The 21,968-nt window shown below is 34.7% G+C and overlaps 1 pseudogene; it reads right to left on the bottom strand.

Annotated features, from left to right (window-relative positions):
• Positions 1–13,593: 13,593 nt before the first annotated feature.
• LOC110200133 (serine incorporator 1 pseudogene) lies at positions 13,594–17,593 on the bottom strand (annotated as a pseudogene).
• Between the last annotated feature and the right edge of the window lie 4,375 nt (positions 17,594–21,968).

Here is a 21,968-nt window from a genome sequence, read left to right as displayed (position 1 = left end):
GGTCTAGTTATTGGATTGCTGAGACACTTCTCATCCTGGACTGCACTCTCCTTTCACCTGAGTCAATGAACCTTTCTTGCTAATTCTCCAAGTTTCTGGGGCTAAAAGATTGTTTCTCCCTGACTTTTTGCTGGTTCTGCTATTCCAGGATTTGTTTTGGGGCCTCTATTTTATGGTTGCTTGGAGGCAAGTATGGGAGAGTTCCAGTGATTTATTGCTTATTCTGCCATCTTGCTCCCTCATCTTCCCATTTACAAAAGTAAGCAGTAATCTTATTGAACCCCTTAAGATTTCTCTTTCATGTTTATATTTTCATGCTTCTCTTGAGTCTTGTATTTCAAAGTCAAATTTTCTATTCAGGTCTGGTCTTTTCATGCAAAATGCTTTAAAGTCCTGTCTTGCATTAAATCTACTTTCTCCATTGATGGATTATACTCAGTTTTACTATGTAGGAGATTCTTGGTTGTAGTCCCACCTCTTTGACTTCTGTAATGTCACATTCCAAACTCTATGCAATTTTAAAGTTGAAGTTGCAAAAACTTGTGTGATCCTGACTATGGCCATGGCATTTGAATAAATACTTTCTTTTCTTTTTTGAAGTATTGTCTGTTTACTGGGGAGCTCTGGAATTTGGGTATAATATTCCTAGGAGTTGCCATTTTGGGATTTCTTTCAGATGGTGATTGATGGATTCTTTTAACTGTTATTTTACCCTCTGTTTCTGCAATATTTGGGCTGTTTTACTTAACTATTTTTGGAAATATGTTTACACTTTCTTTCATCTTGGGTTTCTTTAATCAAATAATTCTAAAATTATCTCTCCTCTACTTTGTAGTTCAGTTCCCCCCCCAATGAGATAGTTCACATTTTCTTCTATATTTTTTCATTCTTTTGATTTAAAAAAAATTGTCTCCTGAAGTCATTAGCTTCCACTTGCCTAAATTCTAATTTTTAAGGAATGATTTTTTTTCAATTAGCTTTCATATTTATTTTTCCAATTGGTCCCTTCTGATTATAAGGTGCTATTTTCTTTAGCATTTTTTGTATCTCTTTTACCAAGCTGTTAATTGTCTTTTCACATTTTTTCCTTGCTTCCATTTCTTTACCTAATTTTTCCTCTACCCGTCACATTATATTTTGAAACTCACTTTTGCCTTTTTCTGGAATTTTTCTTCAACTTGTGTCCAATTCACACTTTTTTTTTTAATGAGGCTTTGCTGCTTATAGCCATTTTGACTTTACTGTATTTGAGTTAGGTACTTATATTCCCTGTCACTATGTTATCTGTTTATGGTCAGATGCTTTTTGGGTTTTGTTTTTGTTTTTGTTTTCATTTTTATTGTTTGCTCATTTTCCCACCCTATTTCTTGATTTGGAACATTAGGATAATGAGCTCTTTTCTCTGTCTGTGGTTTGAGGAAGGGGCATTATCTTAACCTGCATTTTTGTTTGTTTGGTTGGGTTTTTTTGTTTTCTTTTTCCCTGCTCTTTTCAGTTAATTCAACTGGGGGTCAGGGGGGTGGGAGTGGTAGTTTTTGATGTTTCCAAGGTAATGGGATGTAAGGACATGTGTGGTCACTGCTCTTCTAGTCTTTACTCTAGACCTTTCTCAAGAATGGCCTTTGATGCATTTATTACTTCTCTTCAAGGCCCATACTCCTTTGAGACCAGAAGCAATACTGTTCCTTAAGGTCCTTGACACCCCAGCACAAGAAGTCCCACTGTCTCTCAGGGTTTCCACTCTCTCTTGAGCAAAAGTGTTCTTTCCTGCCCTTGACCTACTACCCAAAGGTGGTTATAGGCAATGGAATTGCTAAATAGTTGACTCTCAGGGCTTCTAATACCTCTTGACTGAAAGGGCTCCTGGCTTCTCTCTACCACAAGACCAAGAAGTGGGCAAAAGCAATGGATATCTTAGACAGTATCTGATCCCATGTCCAATGCTACTACAGTGGTCCACTATAATCTCCTTTTTAACGGTTGGCAGGTTCCCTTACTGTCTCTGTTTTGAGAATTCCTGAACCTGCTGTTTCTTCTGTCACCACAACTTAGTTCACCACTGATGTTTCATCCATATGGTCTCTGGTACACTACCTTTCCAAGTGTCACAGCTTTCTCTTTCCAACATCATATTTTGTCTTTGGCTGGAAGAATGTCCTACTCAGATCTTTTGTTGATTCTCCCATTCCAGAATTTGATTTGAGTTATTATTTTAAAGTTGTTAGGAGGAAAATTTTGTGTAAGCTCAACTGAGTGCTTTTTCTACTGTGCCATCTTGCCTCCCCTTACGTTTTTTAAACAACAACAAAATATCTCTGGAGGGAAGGATTTTGTCTTTCACTTAATTTTAATTACAATAACTGCCATGGCTAGAGTCAATAACCATAATGAACCAATAAGATTATTATGCTATAAAAGAAAAAAAGACCATATTCAATGTAAATCAGAATTAGTGCATTTTGCAAATTCTGTTAAACAAAATTCTGTGAGCTTTTTAACTGCTACATTACATTCTAATATCAAATAATATATAGCTTTGTAAACATCCCTATCTACAGAAGCAACTTGATTTTGAGTAGGACTAAATGATTCTCCTTCAAATGTTCAAATTCATATATTGGTTAATAAAATGAGTAACAAATTGTGATAGATCTATCTGTGGGTAGATTATTAAACTCATTTAGACTGGTAAAAATGAAGTGACTATTGAGAGATATTATGACAGTAATCATGCATGCTTAATGTAGATGGAGATGGGCAAAGATTAAGCCTTAAATTTTTTTAAAAAATGATTATTGATTGAAATTAATAACCTAATTTCTCATTAAAATTTTAGAAGTGATAATAAAAAGTATAATCTTATTTTCTTAAGTGATATAAATTATCTGAATTATCTATGTTAATAAGTTCCATTATAATGGTGCTATCCATTCGTAAATAACCTAGCAGAACTGTAATACAGAAGCCTTAAAACTGAAAAATCAAGGAAACTCAGTGGGATGTTGTCCCACAAGATTTGACCAAAAGATCTCATATTCTTCCTTTATCAAATTTAAGCATATCATGGAATTATTTTTTTTCTGCCTAAGAGATTAGAACTTTAGAGAGAATAATTTGGATACATGAGTCTGAACATAAGCTAACAAGTGTTTTATTAATTAGTTATTTGTAATTTTTTAACATTATGGTAAAATAAAAATGAATTATATCATTTATTAACATAAATAATTCATTAATAACAAATCTATTGTGTGCATAGCACTTTAATAAGCCCTACAGGGAACATAAAAGGAATTGAAAATGTTCTGCATGTTAAGGTGTTGATAATCTACCTGGTTAGATAAAATATATGTAAATGGACCTCAAATTATAATTCAGACTAAAATATAAGCAAAAAAAACAATTATAACTTTTTAAAAATGTTAGCTCTCATATACCTACAGGCCTATTACCTTCTGACTTCAGTGTGTTAGAGTGGATTGGATTTGGAGCACTGAATTTGGAGCCCAGTTCTGTTACTCCTCTATCACTTCTTTTGTTGGTGACCTTGGGCAATTGTTTAACCACCCTGAGCCTCACTTACCTTAAATATCAAATGAGAGGATTGAAAACAATAAGCTCTAAATCTCTGATAGATTCCACAAGATTCTGGATCATCTAGCAGGATAAATAAAATAAATCAGAGGGCAAATGATAATGCTCAGCTGAGAATAAGGTTTCCCAGTTACCTGGCATTTCACGTACATGTCTCTGACTTACTTTTGTCCTTAAGAGTTTATGTTATCATAGGACTTAGAGTTGGAAGCAACCTTACAGGTTATATCATTCAATCCTCTCATTTTTTACAAATAGAGAAACTAAGGTTTACTGAAGAGAAATTTCTTGCCCAAGTTCACAAAAAAAAAAAAATGAGTAGCAGAGTCAAGATTCAGGCTGAGACCCTCTGTTTTTAAGCCTAGTACTCTCTATGTTATATCATGTTGCTGCTGTCCCAACGCCTATACTTCCATTCAGTTTTTGAATTCTAGGCTTTCAATTTTTTTATGAATGTTATTGGATTTGTAACAAGTATAGGGAATCACATCAGGACTATTCAGTAGAAGACTTTTGTTCTGGAATAGCAACATGAAGTTATCAAGTTGGAAGCCAGATTGTAATGGTAAAGAAAAAAGTATTTGAAAAGAAAGGTGAAAAAAAATATTCAAAACTTTCCTTCCAAGATATTTATCTTTGAGAGGTAAAAAAGATACAGTGTAATAGCTTGAGTGGATGGATGTTAGAGGATTTTGGAGAACATGGGGCTTTTTAAAAAAGATAGTGGGGATATGGTTGAGTTTATACCCAACAAAGAATCTTTATCAAACTCTGAATCCATATTCATGTCTTCATATTTATATCTATTTCATACCTATAAATGTTTCTAAAATATTCATTATAAACCAGTTAGATTTACAACAGGTAATCAAGGATGGTTCAACATTAGGAAAACAATTAATATAATCACTCTAAACACAAAAATATTATAAATCAAATACTTAAAAATAAAATTTAAAAATTATAAATAAATCAAATCTCTTTGAAATAAATTTTAAATAAAAAATGCAGAAACGTTATTGATTAAATATAGCACTTGTGTATGTCTAACAACTATAAAAGCCAAGAGAAATCTTTTCTTTTTTTAAATTTTAAATTCTGTATCTACATTTTAAAATAGCATTATGTACCATGGGGAAATACTATAATCTTTTTAAATAAAGACAGTGGAAAATCAAGGATGTTTATCTCTCCACTATTTTTTGACACAGTTCTAGAAATATTAGCAATAACTTTAATACAAGAGAAATCAACTAAAGAAACTAATACTTTCAAAGAGGAGACAAAAATATGACTCTCTGCAAATGAAATGATTAACTAAAATGACTGATTATTACTACAGTATAATGCACAAAGTATAATAAAAGCATTATTTAAATATAATGACCATTCATGTATTCAGAAATGAGCTAAGAAAATGTTTCCCACTTTTCTTGGAAAGATGACAGACTATTATATGGAATGGTGCACATTATGAGAATTTATTGATAAATAAATTATTTTTGTTTCTTGACTTCTTTTTTTCCTATGTTATAATGGGCAGTATACTATATAAGTGAAAAGGTAAGAAAAGGCTATGATGTAAATATAAAAGTCACCAATAAAACATTTTTAAGAAATATAAGTACTTTAAATGAGTAGGAAATCACTTTACAAGTGCAGATACTGAGGAAAAGTTGAGCTAAATTAATAGCCATTTATTAAATGCTTGCTATGTACCAGGAACTGTGTTAAGTTCTGCGGTACAAATAAAGGCAGAAAAAAATCTTCACTCCCAAGAATCTCACAATCTAATGGAGGAGAGAGGGAGATATAATGTAAGCAAATAGGTACAAATACATAGGGAGCTATAAGACTTTGGTGAATGGAGTTTTGGGGGAAGTGACATGGTCAGAACTGTACCTTAGAAAGATTGGTTTGATACCTGAGTGTAGGGTAGACTAGACTGGTGAGACCAATCAGAAGGCTTTTTCAATATTCCAGACATAAAGACCTGAGGGTCTGTACTGAAGTCATTGGATTGTCAGAGGAAAGAAATTGGTATGCACAAGAGACATTATAAAAGTACAATGAGGGAATGTGGCAAATTATTAGATGTGGGGTAATGAGAGAGAATGACAAGTAAAGGATTACATGTAAGCTGGGAGCATTGATGACTGGGAATATGGTGGTATCTTCAACAATAAGAGTAAAGTGAAGAAGATGGTAGTATTGGAAGAGGGAGATAGTGACTTTAGATTTCAACATGGTGAGTGTATGGTGTCTACATGAGATCTAGTTTGAAGTGTACAATAGGTTGTTGCAGATCTAGGACTGGAAGTCATAAGAGGAGTATGGAATATTATAAAGAAATTTGAAAATCATATTTGTGTGGATGATAATTGAATCCATTAGAACTGATGAGATCACAGAGTGAAATGAGAGAGAGAGAGAGAGAGAGAGAGAGAGAGAGAGAGAGTGTGTGTGTGTGTGTGTGTGTGTGTGTGTGTGAGAGAGAGAGAGAGAGAGAGAGAGAGAGAGAGAGAGAGAGAGAGAAAGTGACTAGGACAGAACCTTTAAGGACACACCTATTTAGTGATCATGTGATTGATGAAAGAGAGAAATAGGAGAGAGTAGTGTTAAAAGCTTGGAAAAAAGACAGTATCAAATGGAAGAGTGTGATTCACAGAATCAAAGATTTCAAAAAAATCAAGAAGTAGGAGGACTAAAAAAATTTAATTTGGCAATTAAGAAAGCACTGGTAACTTTGGAGATAGTAGTTTTAGTTAACTGACAAGGTCAAAAGACAGACTGTGGAGAGTTAAGAAGGAAAGTGGAAGACCTAGTCTGGTGGTCTTCTCAAGGAATTGTGTGTCAGAAGAATAAGCATTTGTCTATCAACCTTTATACTGTAGTCATTGATGAAAGTTTCTTTCACTCCTGTCATCCATCTATCTCATGGTCTTATGAAAACATGATGTCAGATTATGTCCCTTTATGCCTCAACTATGACAGTACAAAAGTGGGTTGGTTTCAGGAGTGTCAAATCACCAGGCCATAAACATCACTCCCACAGTCACTTCAAACTCCTGAGTGTTGCTGAACTAACTAAAATATAATTGAGACATGTTTAACTAAATAAACAAAAACATCATTTTCTATGTCAATACATGGCCTCTAGGGATTTTTTCTATTTGAGCTCGACACCAAAGTTGGATCATCACAACAATCTAAAATAACTACAATGCATAGGAAAAAAAAATGTATATACACACATAATTGCAACACATATACACATATACATGAATTAAGGGAGCTATATGTTCATAGATGTTCATTTCAGTTTTTATCAATATTTCATTTCTTTAGTGTCAATTGACTAATTCAGTCTAAAAATAAAATCCTGTATGGTCAGCGCTATATATTCTTTCTTAAAAGTGTTTTGTTTTTTATTTTTGTATTTCAAGAGATGCAAGTTACTTTTATTAGTAGTATTAGTATTATTTAAATCTAATGATGTAAGTTATGACTTTCATCATCTTTGTTACATTCTAGTTTGTCTTGAAGCATATCTTCTGGTTCAACTGATGCTATCCGTTATCTTTTGATCAAAAATCGAGAAAAGCATGTGGAATAAGTTAAATCTTTAGAGAAGCTCTATGTTGAATTCCATGGAGTCACAAAATTAGTGTTCTCAAAAAGTATTTTATTCATCTTCTAGCAAATAAATTCTATGATTCGTACTAATTTGGACAAGTGTGGATATATATAAAAAAGATTGATCAAATAGTAACTCAGCAAAGTATTGAGTTTTCTGAAATTCAAACATTCTATGAGCTAAGGAGATAAATAAATTCAGTGAAACAATCTCAAACAAAACACAAAATGAGAAGAATTTGTTTTCAGGACATATTTCAGTAGGACCAAAAAAAAAAAACCCTCACTGAATAAGAAGAAATCTCTTTGAAATAAATTTTAAATATTTTATCTTGTGACAAGGTTTAATTAAGTCAAGTGACTAGACAGTAATACAATTAGCAAAAGAGAATTCAATTTTAAAGGAAAATAGTAAAGAAAAAGAAATTGGATATTCAGTGCTACACATTGGTTACAATCAGTTTTTATAGTATTATATTTTATTTGGTAAAAAAAAAAAAAAACATGAGGCATGGGTGAGCTGACAGTGAACAGAGGAAAAGTTTAATAGCACAAGGTAGAATACAGGTCATCAATTCCCATAGGCAGAAGACAGCAGTAGCTACAAAATCATATTTTCCATATCACAGAGCAACTCCATGGAATATTTAACCCTAGTTCATCATTTCATTGACATAAGCCAACATTTTATGCACAGGTCTACGCTTGGTGTGTGTGAGATTTATCACTGATTTTAAATTGGTCCTGTCACAAAGACTTCACACCCATCAAATTCAGGCATATGTTTGCTCAGGGCTTCCTTTGCAAATGTTTCCTTACTTATTGATGTTTTTATTTCACAAATTCTATCCTATCAGTTGTCCCTTATTTACTTCACATGATCAAGCTAGGAGTCTTATAGAGGTCACAGAATCATAAAATTGGAAAGAACCTTTAAAATAATATGATTTGCTTCCAAATTTTACAGACAAAGAAACTGAATTTTGGAAAAAAAGAAATGATATGATAGAGGGAAAGGAAATGACTCAATTAAGTCAAATGCAAATTTAGTAATTATATTTTTTTCTAAAGGATTCATTATTAACCTTCTTATTTTAAGTACCCTTATTATGGAACTGAGACACAGGTGCAAAGAAAATAGTACTTTAATAAAATCAAATATATTTCCCCTTTTGAGTTTTCCACTTTACTACTATTACTACTACTACTACTTACTACTTACTATTACTACCACCACCACCACCTCTACCACCACTACTATACTACTTTTTCTAGTGCTTTATATTATAATACTGTTTTATTTTTAACAAATTTGTGATGTATTAAGTATAAGTACTATATAGAAATATAGATATTTTTATATAGATGTAACTTTTAGCAGAGAAAAAAATGGGGCAAAAAAAATCTAAGTTACTTGCCCGTCACTACTCACATAAGAAGTAACAAAACTACAATGTGAGCTGAGAGCATGTGACCTCAAATAAAATATTATTCTGAGTGATTTTTGTTGTTTATATCAATTAGCCACTTAACTGCTTCATGTTTTGCAAAGCAATTTATACCGTATTTTATATATATATATATATGTGTGTGTGTGTGTATGTGTGTGTGTGTGTGTGTGTGTGTGTATATAAATAATATATATATAACATATAACATATGTATATACATATGTGTGTATGTGTGTGTGTGTATATATATATATATATATGTGTGTGTGTATGTGTATGTGTGTGTATGTGTATGTGTCTGTGTGTCTGAGTTTCTGTGTGTGTACTGCATAACAACCCGAGGAGGTATGTGCTTTTCTTATATCCATTTTACAGAAACTGAAGCAAATGAAGGTTAAATAACTTACAATGGGTCACAAAGGTTATAAGCATCTGTCTGAGTCTTCATTTCAATTCAGTTCTTTCTGACTCCAAGTCTAGCACTCTTTCAACTCTGCCACCTAATTTTTACCCCATAAATAACATTTTTCATAGGCTGACTATTAAAATTGGACATGATAAGTGACAAATGGTGAAGGTTAATGTAAAAGCTCTTAAGAATAATATAAAGTTACTGCTGTTCTGTGTTCTTAGTATCTTGACTCACTTAATTTAGTTTCTAGCATTTTTTAAGACAGATATCTGCCTTATTTGTTTATGCAATTTTGCCTACCTTAAAATACTTCTTAATTCCAAATGCAAGAATTATCATAAGAAACCACTATATTAGGAAATTAAATCTTAATGATTTCACTTAAATTTGTTTACTCTATTTCTGGGCTCAGTGAAAATGGATTATGAATTTTAGAATTACATCACATCTCCCTCTGTTCCACATCAATGAATTAATTATTTTCACAAAATTCCTTTAAGTACTCTTTTACCGTGTTTTTGAACGCTTCCACTGAAGGGTAATTTTGCTTTTATGAAGCAGCCCACACCTTTTTTCATACAGATATAATGATTAAGAAGTATTTCCTTATGTTCAGTGAAACATTGCTCCAGTTATGCTATTGATGCAATGTGGTGAAATGAATAAGATTGTTACCCTCACAATTAGGAAGAAATGGGTTCAAATTCTCCCTCTGACGCATACTTTCTGTATGATCTTGTACAATTCATTTGATCCTTGCATAACCTTAAAAAAATCTCTAAGACTGCAAGTTGAAGAGCATGTGATGATCTCTAGTGGTAGTGGGAATTTTGTCACTGAGGAAATGAAGTAATAGCCCTTCAAATATTTAGCCCCTGTCTCCAGGCTAAGAAGTTCTACTTCTTTCAATTATCTTTTTCATAAAAATCACTTCATTTCAAGTCCCATTTCTATTTTGTTTCATCTCACTGGGATATAGAACAACTTATCAGTGTTCTTCTTATTCATGAAATACCTAGAACTAAACAGATTCCTTCAGATATGAAGGCTCTATGAGGAATATAACAATAAAATTAATTCCTTTTTTCCAGAGCAAATACTCTTAGTTTGGGCCTTTGTGAAGTTAAAATGGCTAGGTGGATAATTATATCAGTAATTCATTTCATCGTAATCCTATATGTAACACTGCTTTGAGCATGCTCTGTTTACCTAAAATGGAGCTGGCAGTGACTTCTACCACATGAGTCAGGATAACATCCTTTGATTGGCTAGTGACCTCTTTAAAACTAGTAGGACCAAAATAGTCACTCTGTTTCTGTCATCTTTTTGGCTGTGCTCCTAGTTATCATGCCCAATTCTGCATGGACAACATGAACTGAACTGGTAAGAAAGGAAGAAGACTTCTTCCTCTGCTCCTGCTCTTTCATTGCTGGCTGTAAGTAATGTGGGTGTTTGTTTTTGGTCTGTGTTATTTGTCTTCAGTTTCAGGGGCTGAAGTGATCCCCACAGGACCAGGAGTTTGAGGCACAGCAAAGTCATTCCAAGACTGCAGGTAAGGTGGTATAGCCAGTCACCTCAGCATGGGAAATGCTGAGAGCCTAGAGGGACTGGGATTTGGTTCTGGGTTTTGGCCTCAGACATGAGAACATGCAGCCACTATGAACCTAATCTTATTCCTCTCTCCAGAGAATGAGATGGCTTAGGGAGAATTTTTCTCCAATCTAGGGGAGTATGTTTGTATATTTGTGAGACTATCTTTAGAAATTTTACATATATATCTCTATATATATATATATAGATATATATATATATATAGATATATATGTGTGTGTGTGTGTGTGTTTATTTTATATGTTCATGTATACACATACACACATGTATATAAATATACATGTATATATAAATTATATGTGAGTACAGTCCCTTTGTAAAAACTCTACTGTCTTAAATATTGTAATTCAAATAGGCAGAAGTCCATTTTTTTCAGTCTGCTTCTGAATTCAGGAAAGTTTTCTATATTTTCTGATCAAGCATGAGCAATCTTTTTTAAAAAACTTGCTTCTCCAGCCACAGTTAAATCTCAAAACAGCTACTATAATATTATCATATAAAATCCCACATGTACAGTTGAAAAATCAATTATCTCCAAATACAAAGTTTTAGAGATAGAAGAAGGAACATTTCACAATGTTCCCCTAATAAGTCAACAAAATAAGAAACATTTCACAAAGTTTGCTAAATAGCCTCATAGGGCCTTTCTCAACCAACAAGCAAAAGAAAGATAAAAGTAAAAAAAAATTCCATCCATCTGAAACAAAAACCTGGTTCACAGGGAGCTTTCAGGTGACACAGAACACTCTCTATAGGGATTTAGGACTTGGGGTCAACTTGATATTGCCTCTTTCTCAAATAAGAAAACTATACTGGGTTGGAACTCTTCCAATGTTTCCCTCAGTACATAAGCCCATCCTACTGAGTTCTGCACAAATATGCTCCTTTTTACAAGGGACATACCACAACAAAGTGACTTTTTCTACGCATAACACATTAAGCAAGTACCTTTTCTTCACAGGCACACTGAAATTCTTTAAAGGTCTCCTGTAGAGACAATACAAAGGTTCAGGAAATTTTGTGATTTCCACTGTCCCAAAGGTTACTTGAAATTCTCCCATGTATCCTTACAACTGCCAAAGTAAACCAAGTGGAATTGCAAATGCACCCATGAGGGCAACAAGACAAATAGTTTCAGTTAGAAAAATAGCAAAGAATATCAGTTACTTGTGATTTTCAGGCACAGGAATTCTCACCCTAAGAAGTTGTAGGGAATTTACTTTCATAAGTAAGCAGTATAGGTCTATTTAAATGCAAAAAGAACAACAGGAACATTTCTCTCTTTTTTTTTTTTGCTTAAGTTTGTGAATATTTAATAGCAAGAAAGATGTAGAATCTCCAAATAAAAGGTCAGGTGACAATCATTTCTTTATTATACTCCACCTGCATTCATAACCACTTAAAGTCACATAGATATATAGCAGTAGATACATCATACAAAAATGAGTGCTTAAGTATGTTTCTAGGTTCATAATCACAGTGCTTAATTTGGGATGGAACAAACAGGTTTAATTAAAGCCCATGAATTTCAATTGCATAGCAGCAAATACAGAAGCATTTAATGATACCTTTAAAACTGTACAACAAACTTTAAGCCAGGGTTCATTCTTTAGCACTGAGTCAAAATAATTTTGTCATTAACTATAGACATGCTAGGCACCAGCCACAAGAATTACATGGAGTAACCCAAAAAAGATCAGATACAACAAATATTATGAACAATATATTTTGTAGAACAATTTTTGGTGCCACTTTGCTACAATGGCAAACACATCTAACTAGTTGGCGAGACCTGATTCTAACCTTGTACAAGTCACCTCACATCTCTAAAGTTTCAGACATTCCAGCTCTATTTTTTTTCCCTGCGTCAAAAATCTTTGTGTTTTCTTTTAGTAGACTTCCAAAATATTTCCTATATAAGCCATGATTGTTCTTTTCAAATTCAATATTTACTTTTTGAAAAGTTACTAAAAATTCCACATACATGTAACATATACTTTTTCTTTGTTAAAACTGGATATTCTTGGGTTGGAGGCGAGGAGGTAACTGCTACCAAATGCTCACTCTACACCACTATGCTAGACAGTATGGAAGGGTAGCTAACAAAAGTAGTAAGATGTGGGGCAGCTAGATGGTGCAGTGGATAGAGCACTGGCCCTGAAGTCAGGAGGACCTGAGTTCAAATCTGGCCTCAGACCAAACACTTGACACTTACTAGCTGTGTGACCCTGGGCAAGTCACTTAACCCCAATTGCCTAAAAAAAAAAAAAGTAGCAAAACACTACCTGCTTATAAAAATCTTCTAAGTTGTGGAAATTTTAAATTTAGTATTCAGGCACTATTGATTAAATTTTCCATACTGTATAACCCTGTAAGTGATAAGTCACATTTCTTGGAATCATGAAAAATGGATAGATATTAGCTGCCAGAAATATGTCTATGTAACATGTTTTAAAGAATTTCAGAATAGCAAATTTCTTCTTAGGTGTGCTTTTGAAGCAAGTCATCAGGTGTTATTAGAAGGCAATCCTAACTTGCTTATAAAGTTGATAAAACAACTTCTATTCCATCATACTTTTAAAATGTAAATCTCTAAGAAACATTTTTGCTTTCACTCTATTTCACTTTCCCCCTATATTCCTTATACATCTACTTTTCCTACCACCTCACACAATACTGACTATATTTCACTGTTTTCAAGTCCAACATGAATCAGTAAGTTTGGCAAGAAAATAAAAAGTAAAATATAAAGTGATACAGTGTTTGTCATGCAGACTAATACCAGATAAGCTACCTTGTTAACACACACACATATTTACACCAAAGTCTGGAATACTGTCAATTTCAAATAAGCAAGAAACAGAAGAACTTTCATTCTACAATTCCAGTTCAGTCAAAATCACAATTTGTAAGGACAAGTGGAGCCATGTCTCCAAACATACAGCACAATGCCAAATCCAGCTTGAAGAGATTTTTACCCAGACTGAAGTCCATTTACTGGTCATCTCATCAGAAGACTCATAACTGTACCCATTGATCAAGGTCAACATGATAAAAAGTGAAGCCAAGAAAAGCATGAAATGATGGTGTTACTGTAACACCATCCCTTTCATTGTGTATTGCTTGGCGAACAACATCACCATCATCAAGTGATCCCTATCTGCCCCCATCATTTTATATCAGAGTTGATTCACCACTAGTCAAAGTCAGTTTATTAACCTGACTTGTTAGATGACTGGATGCTTGAATAAAGCACACAACACAAAAAAAGCTTAAGTCCCATAATTCCCTCAGTATCTTACCACTGGAAAGAGTCCCCTTGACTTGGAATGCTTGTTGTAATATTATAATTGTTGTATAATTTTAAAGTTGTACAATTGTATAACTATACTATTGTAATATTATAACCAATTATGCTTAATAAGCTTCAATTGCACTGTCTGTCTCATTCACCATAGCAAAACAGATCTTGTCTGTGATTGGATCTTTGGCAGAATAGACATTACATACACTCCAATGCACAGAACCATGTAGACACTGATGAAAGTCTTACTGTCTGAGCAACCATCTGAGTGAGTTTAATAGACAAAGAATAGGACTATAGCAACTAAAGAGAGCAGATATTCCATTTTTGTAGTTGATAATAAAGCTGTATACCAACATCTTGAGTTCCCTTCTTCCAGTTTTTCAACCCATGATTCATTCCATGAGTGGACAAAGGTAATAAATAAAACCAGCTGGATGAGGATGAAACAAAAGGCCCCTACCATGCCCACATAGTAAAGGCCTCTTCTGGGATGAAGAAAGCTCCAACAGTAATTGTCACTGCTGCTTCAAATTTAAAGAATCAGCATCCATCATGCACTACAGATGTAGGATCACTGCTGTTTTTGACTTCGACCATCAATAAGAAGAACAAAAGGAAAAACATGGCCATGCCAAACACAAATGGTATACAGCTTTGTATCCAACCAACACATTATAAGACACAAGTCCTATCCCACTATCATAAAATCTGGGAATCTTATTTAACTCTCCTTCCATTGCTAATGTCAACATCACACATGATTTACCTACACCAATAAGCAAAAAGAATGCATAAATCAGCCTAGTAGCTAGAGTATTAATCCCACTGGGGCAGCAATGGGACAGCAGACATGGCACAATCCTACACAAACATGGTATCAGCTCACCATGGAGCACAATCCCAGTCCACCTGTGATCCCCAGGAGATAGCAGGGAGTCCAGGCTGACCATGATAAAGATGGTGCCAGGCTGTTTTTCCTTTCAGAGCCTATTTACCATCTTCCAGACACTTCTGGCCCAGGCCCCAACTTCACTTCTTTCTCAGGAGCTACATCATTTCCTCAAGGAGAAAAAGAGGAGCTTCCATGGGTTAGATAAGTGGTGTGGACACTGTAATGAATAAGCCTCTAGCTAGAGGGTCCGAAGAAAAGAAAGGGTCCTGGTGTTTTGGGACCCTCCAGGCAGACATGTTGTGTGTGAACATTCTACTAGATAGGAACAAGCTAGTGATTTCACATTTCAACATTAAACTCTTTGTATCAATAATTATACAAGATTCAGTAATAAAGAACATATCAATATATTTATTCATATATAAAATATATAAGTACTTCCCAGAGGTAGGGAACCTTCAGCATGAAGTTCATATGTGGTCTTCTAGATCTTTGAGTGCAGCCTTTTCACTGAGTCTAAGTTTTACAGAACAAATCTTTTGTGCATTCTGAATACCCCTTCCCCCAATCTGCCCTCCCTTCTATTCCCACTCCCTTCTCTTATCCCTTTCCCCTTCTATTTTCATGTAGGGCAGGATAGATTTCTATACCCCTTTGCTTGGATATCTTATTTTCCAGTTAGATGTAAAAATAATTTTTAACTGTTTTGAAAATTTGAGTTCCAAATTCTCCCTTTTCCTCCCTGCCCTCATTAAGAAGACAAGCAATTTGATATATGTATACACGTATAGTCGTGCAAAACACTTCCATAATAGTCATGTTGTTGAGGTTTAGAAGTTTTAGGATGCTGGGACCCCAAAATCACAACACATGGGTCCTGCCCAAATGAATTTGACCCAAGACTTCTTTCAGCCAAAGACAAGGTTTATTAAAGATCCGCCATAGTGGCCAGACTCTTAAGGAATCTGAACATTTGTGTGGCTAATGCAAGTGGGCCAGATCTTAGGAGTCTGAGTACCTTACTAGAGACAAGATGAATCTTATATACAGAAAGACTGTGGGAGGGATCCAGGAATGGCCAAGTAGTCTGGAGTGACTGGAGGAGGGGTCTAAGGAGGATCAGGATGAGAATGGCCAGTAAGCTGGGGTGAACAAAATGCCAGGGACCTGGACCACTTGGCCAAGGGAGAATAGAATCTAGATAGGATTAAGGTTGGGAAATGCCAAGGGCAATTGGGAGGTAACACAATAGAATTGGGAGATTGGGCATAGCCACAATGAAAGGCCAGTTGAGTGGATTATAGCCTCAGGCAAACTCCAGAGATTTGGGAAAAGTCTGGAGATTTTCTTTTTTGGGGTCTAGATCCCAAAGACATGGTCTTTTCCTTTTAGGGGTTCAGATCCTATCCCCATCAATGTTGTAAAAGACTTAACTATATTTCCCGCCATCCTGTCCCACCTCTGTTTTCAGAGATATTTCTAGGGGCCTCAATTTTCGCTTCTCCCAAGGTAGTATGATCAAAAGAGAGGTGTTTACTCCTTTCCTGGCCTGTGCTCTGGTCTATGAGTGACCACAAGCACTTTTTTCTGCCTTGGAATTGTTAAGAGGATTCTCTCTTCCCTACTGCCACAAGCTCTGCCAGGACAGTGCTCCTCTTCACCCCAGGACTGCCACCCTGGACTGCGACACAGATCCAAGCATAAGCAAGGCAAGAGAATCCTGCTTCATTGCCAGCAAAGAGATCCCTGCAATTCCCCTCTGATCAGCCATTTGATCCTCCCACTATCTGTGGGATGAGAACTGTGGAAGCAGCTGCTGCTGCTGTGGCCACTGCCCCAGGGCTGGACTGCCCTCCTCTCTCACCCAGGTCCAACAGACCTTTCCCACTGACCTTTTAAGTTGTCTTTGGCATTTGTGAGTTAAAAGTCTGGAGACTGCCACAGCTGCCTGAGATTCAGTCCACTGAGGCCTGCTCTGGGTTTGCTGGGAACCCATCTTTGCCTGCATGGCCAATGCCGAACTGCGCTCCTTTCCCAGCCTGGCACAACAGACTTTTCCTATCAACCATCCAGGTTTTCTTGGGCTAGAAATTTGTTTCACTCTGCCTTTTTATGGATTCTGCAGCTTTAGAATTTTTTTAGAGTCATTTTTTTATGGGTATTTGGGGGGTTTTAAGAAGAGTTCAAATAAGTCCCTGCTTTTACTCAGCCTTCTTGACTCTGCCCCTGTAAATGCATTACCAAAAAACAATTGCTAAGTTTCTCTAAGATCTTGCTGTCAAGGGTTATCTGGAAAATAAAAAGCCTAGGGCAGAGAATCTCTCCAGAGGTCTAATCCTTCCAGAAGGGCCCAATTTTGTTTTCTTTTGTTTTTCTCAGAAAAACAAATTAATGTAACAGAGATTATTATGGACAGGCATATTTACTTCAAAAGATAATCAAAAGTATACAAGCATACTCCCCAAGACACAGGGGAGTCATAATCCTCCTTCCCTCATACTACCTCGATATCAGTGGAAAGGAGGGGTTTACATTCATTGCTTATCTCAGTTCTTATAGTACATAGTTCCAGTTCCATATCCAAAATCCTCCTTGCACTCAAGTCCTCGAAACTCTGGCTTTTTAGGGCTTACATCCTGGGATGGCTGGCTGTACTGTCTCACCTGCAATCCTGGCTGCAAGGTCTCCATGGCTTAAATTTCTGGAATTGTGGAGGTCACTGAAGACAACAACCCCCACAAGAAACAAATGTATCAAGCCCACTGCTTGGAGGCAGGGGTTAAAGAAGGAAATCAGGGAAAGGGCAAGTCCTTTCTTTGGTTCAGTTTATGGTGTCCAAACAGCAATTGGCGTGAAAGCTAGCAGCACATCTGAAAAGATGGCATAAAGAGAGATCAACCTGATGGATCTTACCTGTTTTAAAGAAATTGGAAGCCACCACTATGTAGGGGACACAGCTACATCCATATCCATGTTAGCCAAACTGAGCAAGCTCAAAGCATTATGGATTTAAAAACTTGGCCCACAGTATTTGCAAGGCTGCCAAAGGGGTCCATAACACACACACGTGTGCACACACACACATGTGCACACACACACAAAATGGTAAGAAACAATTTTAGACAATATGTTTTAGGTGCTATGCTTGTACATTAATTAATGATGGCTAATATAGTACTACTTTTTTTGTAGCTATATTACATTACTATTTTTAGCATCTTTATTTTCCTAAGGATGCAAATCATGGAATGCCATGATCTCAGAAGAATAAAGTCCTTAGTGACATAAAGAATGGAAAAACAATGTAGGGTGGGTGTTAGGCAGGTTGCAATACATTACTAAAAATGATTTGCCCTTGAAAAATGAAATTAAAGGCATCCTCAATTCCATGTATGACTAGAAAGGAAAATAAGAAAAAAAGGAAGATCCCCAACAATTTTAGTGGATATTCATAGGGAATTTATGTGAAGACCAATACGTATTAAATACGTTGGATAAAGTATATGAGTTACAATCTACTCATTTTTATTTGTTAATTATGTCACTGTTTATGTCATGTACCCAGTTGTGCTTATCTTACTATACAGTATGAGATATTATTCCATACCTACTTTCCAAAAGGCTGCTTTCCATTTTTCCCAAGAGTTTTCATGGAATTTTGAGTTCTTATACATACATCACTGCCATTCAATATTTCATTTCTTTTCCTCCCACTATTACTTTTTATAAGGCCTTTTTAAAGTTGTGTCTCAGGCTCTACACATGCATAATGCTGCCATACACATACTCTTTTTTTTTTTCTCCAGGACTATGTTTCATCATTATTAAAACATCACAGTAAAGAAATTCTCTTTCAGTGAAAATGAGCAGGTGCTCTGCATTATAGCTTCCTTGTGAACTGATGTAAAGTGACTTGCCCATTGTTTGCTCAAATTATGTAGGTTAGAGACACTAACTTGGACAAATTTTTCTTCCTTTAAAGCAAGCCTTTTATTGACTACAAAATCCTGCCTCCATATACATTTTTGTAAACCTCACCTTTAAATTTGCAAGCATAGGAAAGTTCCTACATCAATGTATCTTCCTCTTCAACTAAAATATTAGGGAGATTGTAGCACTGATACAGTATCACAAAGGATCTACTTTCTCAGGATCACAAAGCTATAATACAGCAGAAGTCAGATTTCAGCTTCCTAACAAAGAATATGGCTGTATAGCCAGTACACCATGATGATTTTCTATATGCATGTAGATTAATATAAAGATTATTTAGATACTTGTTTGTTCTGAATATTTTGTAAATCAAATAGCTATAATAAATTACTTCATATTCCTGTTTCATTAAACTAGACAATGCCAATTCAATTTTATCTTTACCTGTAAGTTATTTCACCTTTTACTTTTCTCTGAAGGCCTTATTTCTATTTTGATAATTAAATTATTTATAGTTTTCAACATTCATTTCCATAAGATTTTGAGTTTTAAATTTTCTCCCCCTCTTATTCTCCCCCCCAAGACAGCATGCTATCTGATATAGGCTCTACTTATACATTCATCTTAAGCATATTTCCCATTAGTCATGAGGTAAAGCATAATTAGAACTAATGGGAGGAACCATGAGAAGGAAGCAATGAAGCAAAACAACAAAGGAAAAGGAGAGCAAAAAGTATGCTACTATCTGCATTCATACTCAGTAGTTCTTTTTCTGGATATGGATAGCAATTTCCATTGTGGGCCTTTTGGAGTTGTTGTAGATTCTTGCGTTGTTGTGAAGAGCCAAGTCTATTAAAATCGGTCATCCCATAATGTGGCTGTTACTGTGTACAACGTCCTCCTACTTCTGCTCATTTCATTCTACATCAGTTCATGTAAGACTTTCCAAGTTTTTTTGAAGTCTGTCTGCTCATCATTTCTTATTGCACAATAGTATTCCATTACATTCATATACCACAATTTGTTCAGCCATTCCCCAATTGATAAGCATCCCCTCAATTTCCAAATCTTTGCCACCACAAAAAGAGCTGCTATAAATATTTTTGTACATGTGGGTCCTTTTTCTGTTTTTATGATCTCTTTGGGATACAGATATAGAAATGGTATTGCTGAGTCAAAGGTTATGCAAAATTTTATAGCTCTTTTGGCCTGAAGACCTTATTTTGATGAATACTCTCCAATGTATCTGGACCCCAGCATTCCAATAATGGTTCAAAAGAGTCAAACAATATCACTATTTACATAGAGAAGGTTTTTAATACAAGGTCTTTGGTTTGGTTTAGTTTTGCCTTGTCAAAAACCAAGGTGTCTTTTTGTCTGCTAAAACAATTCCTCTTTAAGCATTTACTAGTAATTCATATGCTTCAATTTCTGTAAAATACCTCTTTTCTCAACTCACTTGAAAATTTATAGACAATACTTGAAGTGTGGTTTGCAAAGTGTGTCTGAATACAATGCTTATGAAAGGTCATTCTAGTTGCAAGACCTTTTAGAACTTAGTTGAAAACTTTTGATTAATTAATTGAGATCTGTCCTCACTCATTTAATGCTTTTATCAAACCTAAAATAGCAATGGTAGTGATTTTTACCTCATCCCTACATTTGGATTTTGAAGTGAAAGGAAGGTTCTTATAATAAAATCTATAAATGTGTAAATATTGGTAAGGAAATATATGACAAAGATCAGACATTGTAGAAATTAAATGCATAATCATAAAGGTTTTTAGGATTAATGCTAAATATATTCATTAAAAGAAGCTTTCTAAACCTCCTGTAAATGCAAATGTTACTAATTCTTCCAAAATTATAGATATAGCACTTGATTAATTATGTTAGGAAGTAAACTTATGGTTCTTATAGCAGTAGCTGTTTGTCTGAAAATATACAGACCACGTGCCTGACATCACTAGTCAAGTGAAAGTATTGGTCTTGTTGATAACACTTGAAAAAGTTTTAACTACAACAAAAAATCATCTTTTGGAGAAAAAAAATTGAGATGGCTTGTCATATCTCCTCCCAAAAAAGTATGGTAAGTCTTATATCTTGAGGAATTTGATTAGCCCTTTATTTTTTTATGTGTATATCCCTTTTGAGTCTTGGCAAGTGTCACTCTTCTCACTGGAACTAAATATTAGCTCTATTCACAGGACCTTGCATAATTTAGTGATTTGATTTAGAGTTTCTGACGGCTAATGTTAGAATACGATTATTGCAAACCATACTCCTATTGAAATATTTCTTATTTTATAAAAGAAAGCATTTTAAATAAATGTTAATCCCCTTGGTAAAATAGACAAAATGTTATGAATTTTTATTCTGCAGCAATCCATTTCACCACCGAGAAGAAATCTTTTATAAATGTAACTAACATGATTTTGCCCCATAATTTTTCATTATGAAAATATTCTCTACTAAACATAGTAACTTAGTAAACATAGCTGGGTAGCATTCCAAAGACCGATGCCTTACAGTTTAAATGGAAAATGATTTCAAAATAGTATTTTAAAGATGATAAAAAATTAAAATGTAGAAATTTTGAAAACACATTACTACCAAAGGACATATCAACACAAAACAATTATCCAGAAATTTGAATAACACTCATAAATTTGTGATTTTCTAATAATTTTCTCTTCTTCTGACTTCTCCCTCAGTAATGAAGTGGTAAAGAGAACTACACAGGAGATTTGTATTCTATTATTAAATTATTGTGGTTTCATTAATTTGCTTTGCAAACTCAAGTAACTCTCTGAGTCTTTCTCTTTGATTGCATAATCAGGGTATTAGGGTAGGTGTGCTCCAAATTTCTTCTATGAACTAACATTGTATGATACAGTTTATTAGAAGATTACAATTACAACAATTTTAGAAGTATATATACACATATGTATATATCTATATGTATTTATATGTATACATCTGAGGAATCATTTTGCGATTCCAAAACATTAATAAGTAGGCTCTTCTAGGCCTGAGTCAGAGACAGAGACAAACTATGATTTAATATTCTAGTGTATTTCTGTACATCTGTCCATATCTTCCTGTGCTGAGATTGGTTGTATGAAGAAACTA

This window comes from Phascolarctos cinereus, unplaced genomic scaffold (assembly GCF_003287225.1).
Source record: "Phascolarctos cinereus isolate Bilbo 61053 unplaced genomic scaffold, phaCin_HiC Scaffold_7;HRSCAF=346, whole genome shotgun sequence".
In the NCBI taxonomy this organism is placed as follows: domain Eukaryota; kingdom Metazoa; phylum Chordata; class Mammalia; order Diprotodontia; family Phascolarctidae; genus Phascolarctos; species Phascolarctos cinereus.
Note: the sequence above shows the minus strand (reverse complement) of the source record. Positions and strands in the feature narration are given on the sequence as shown.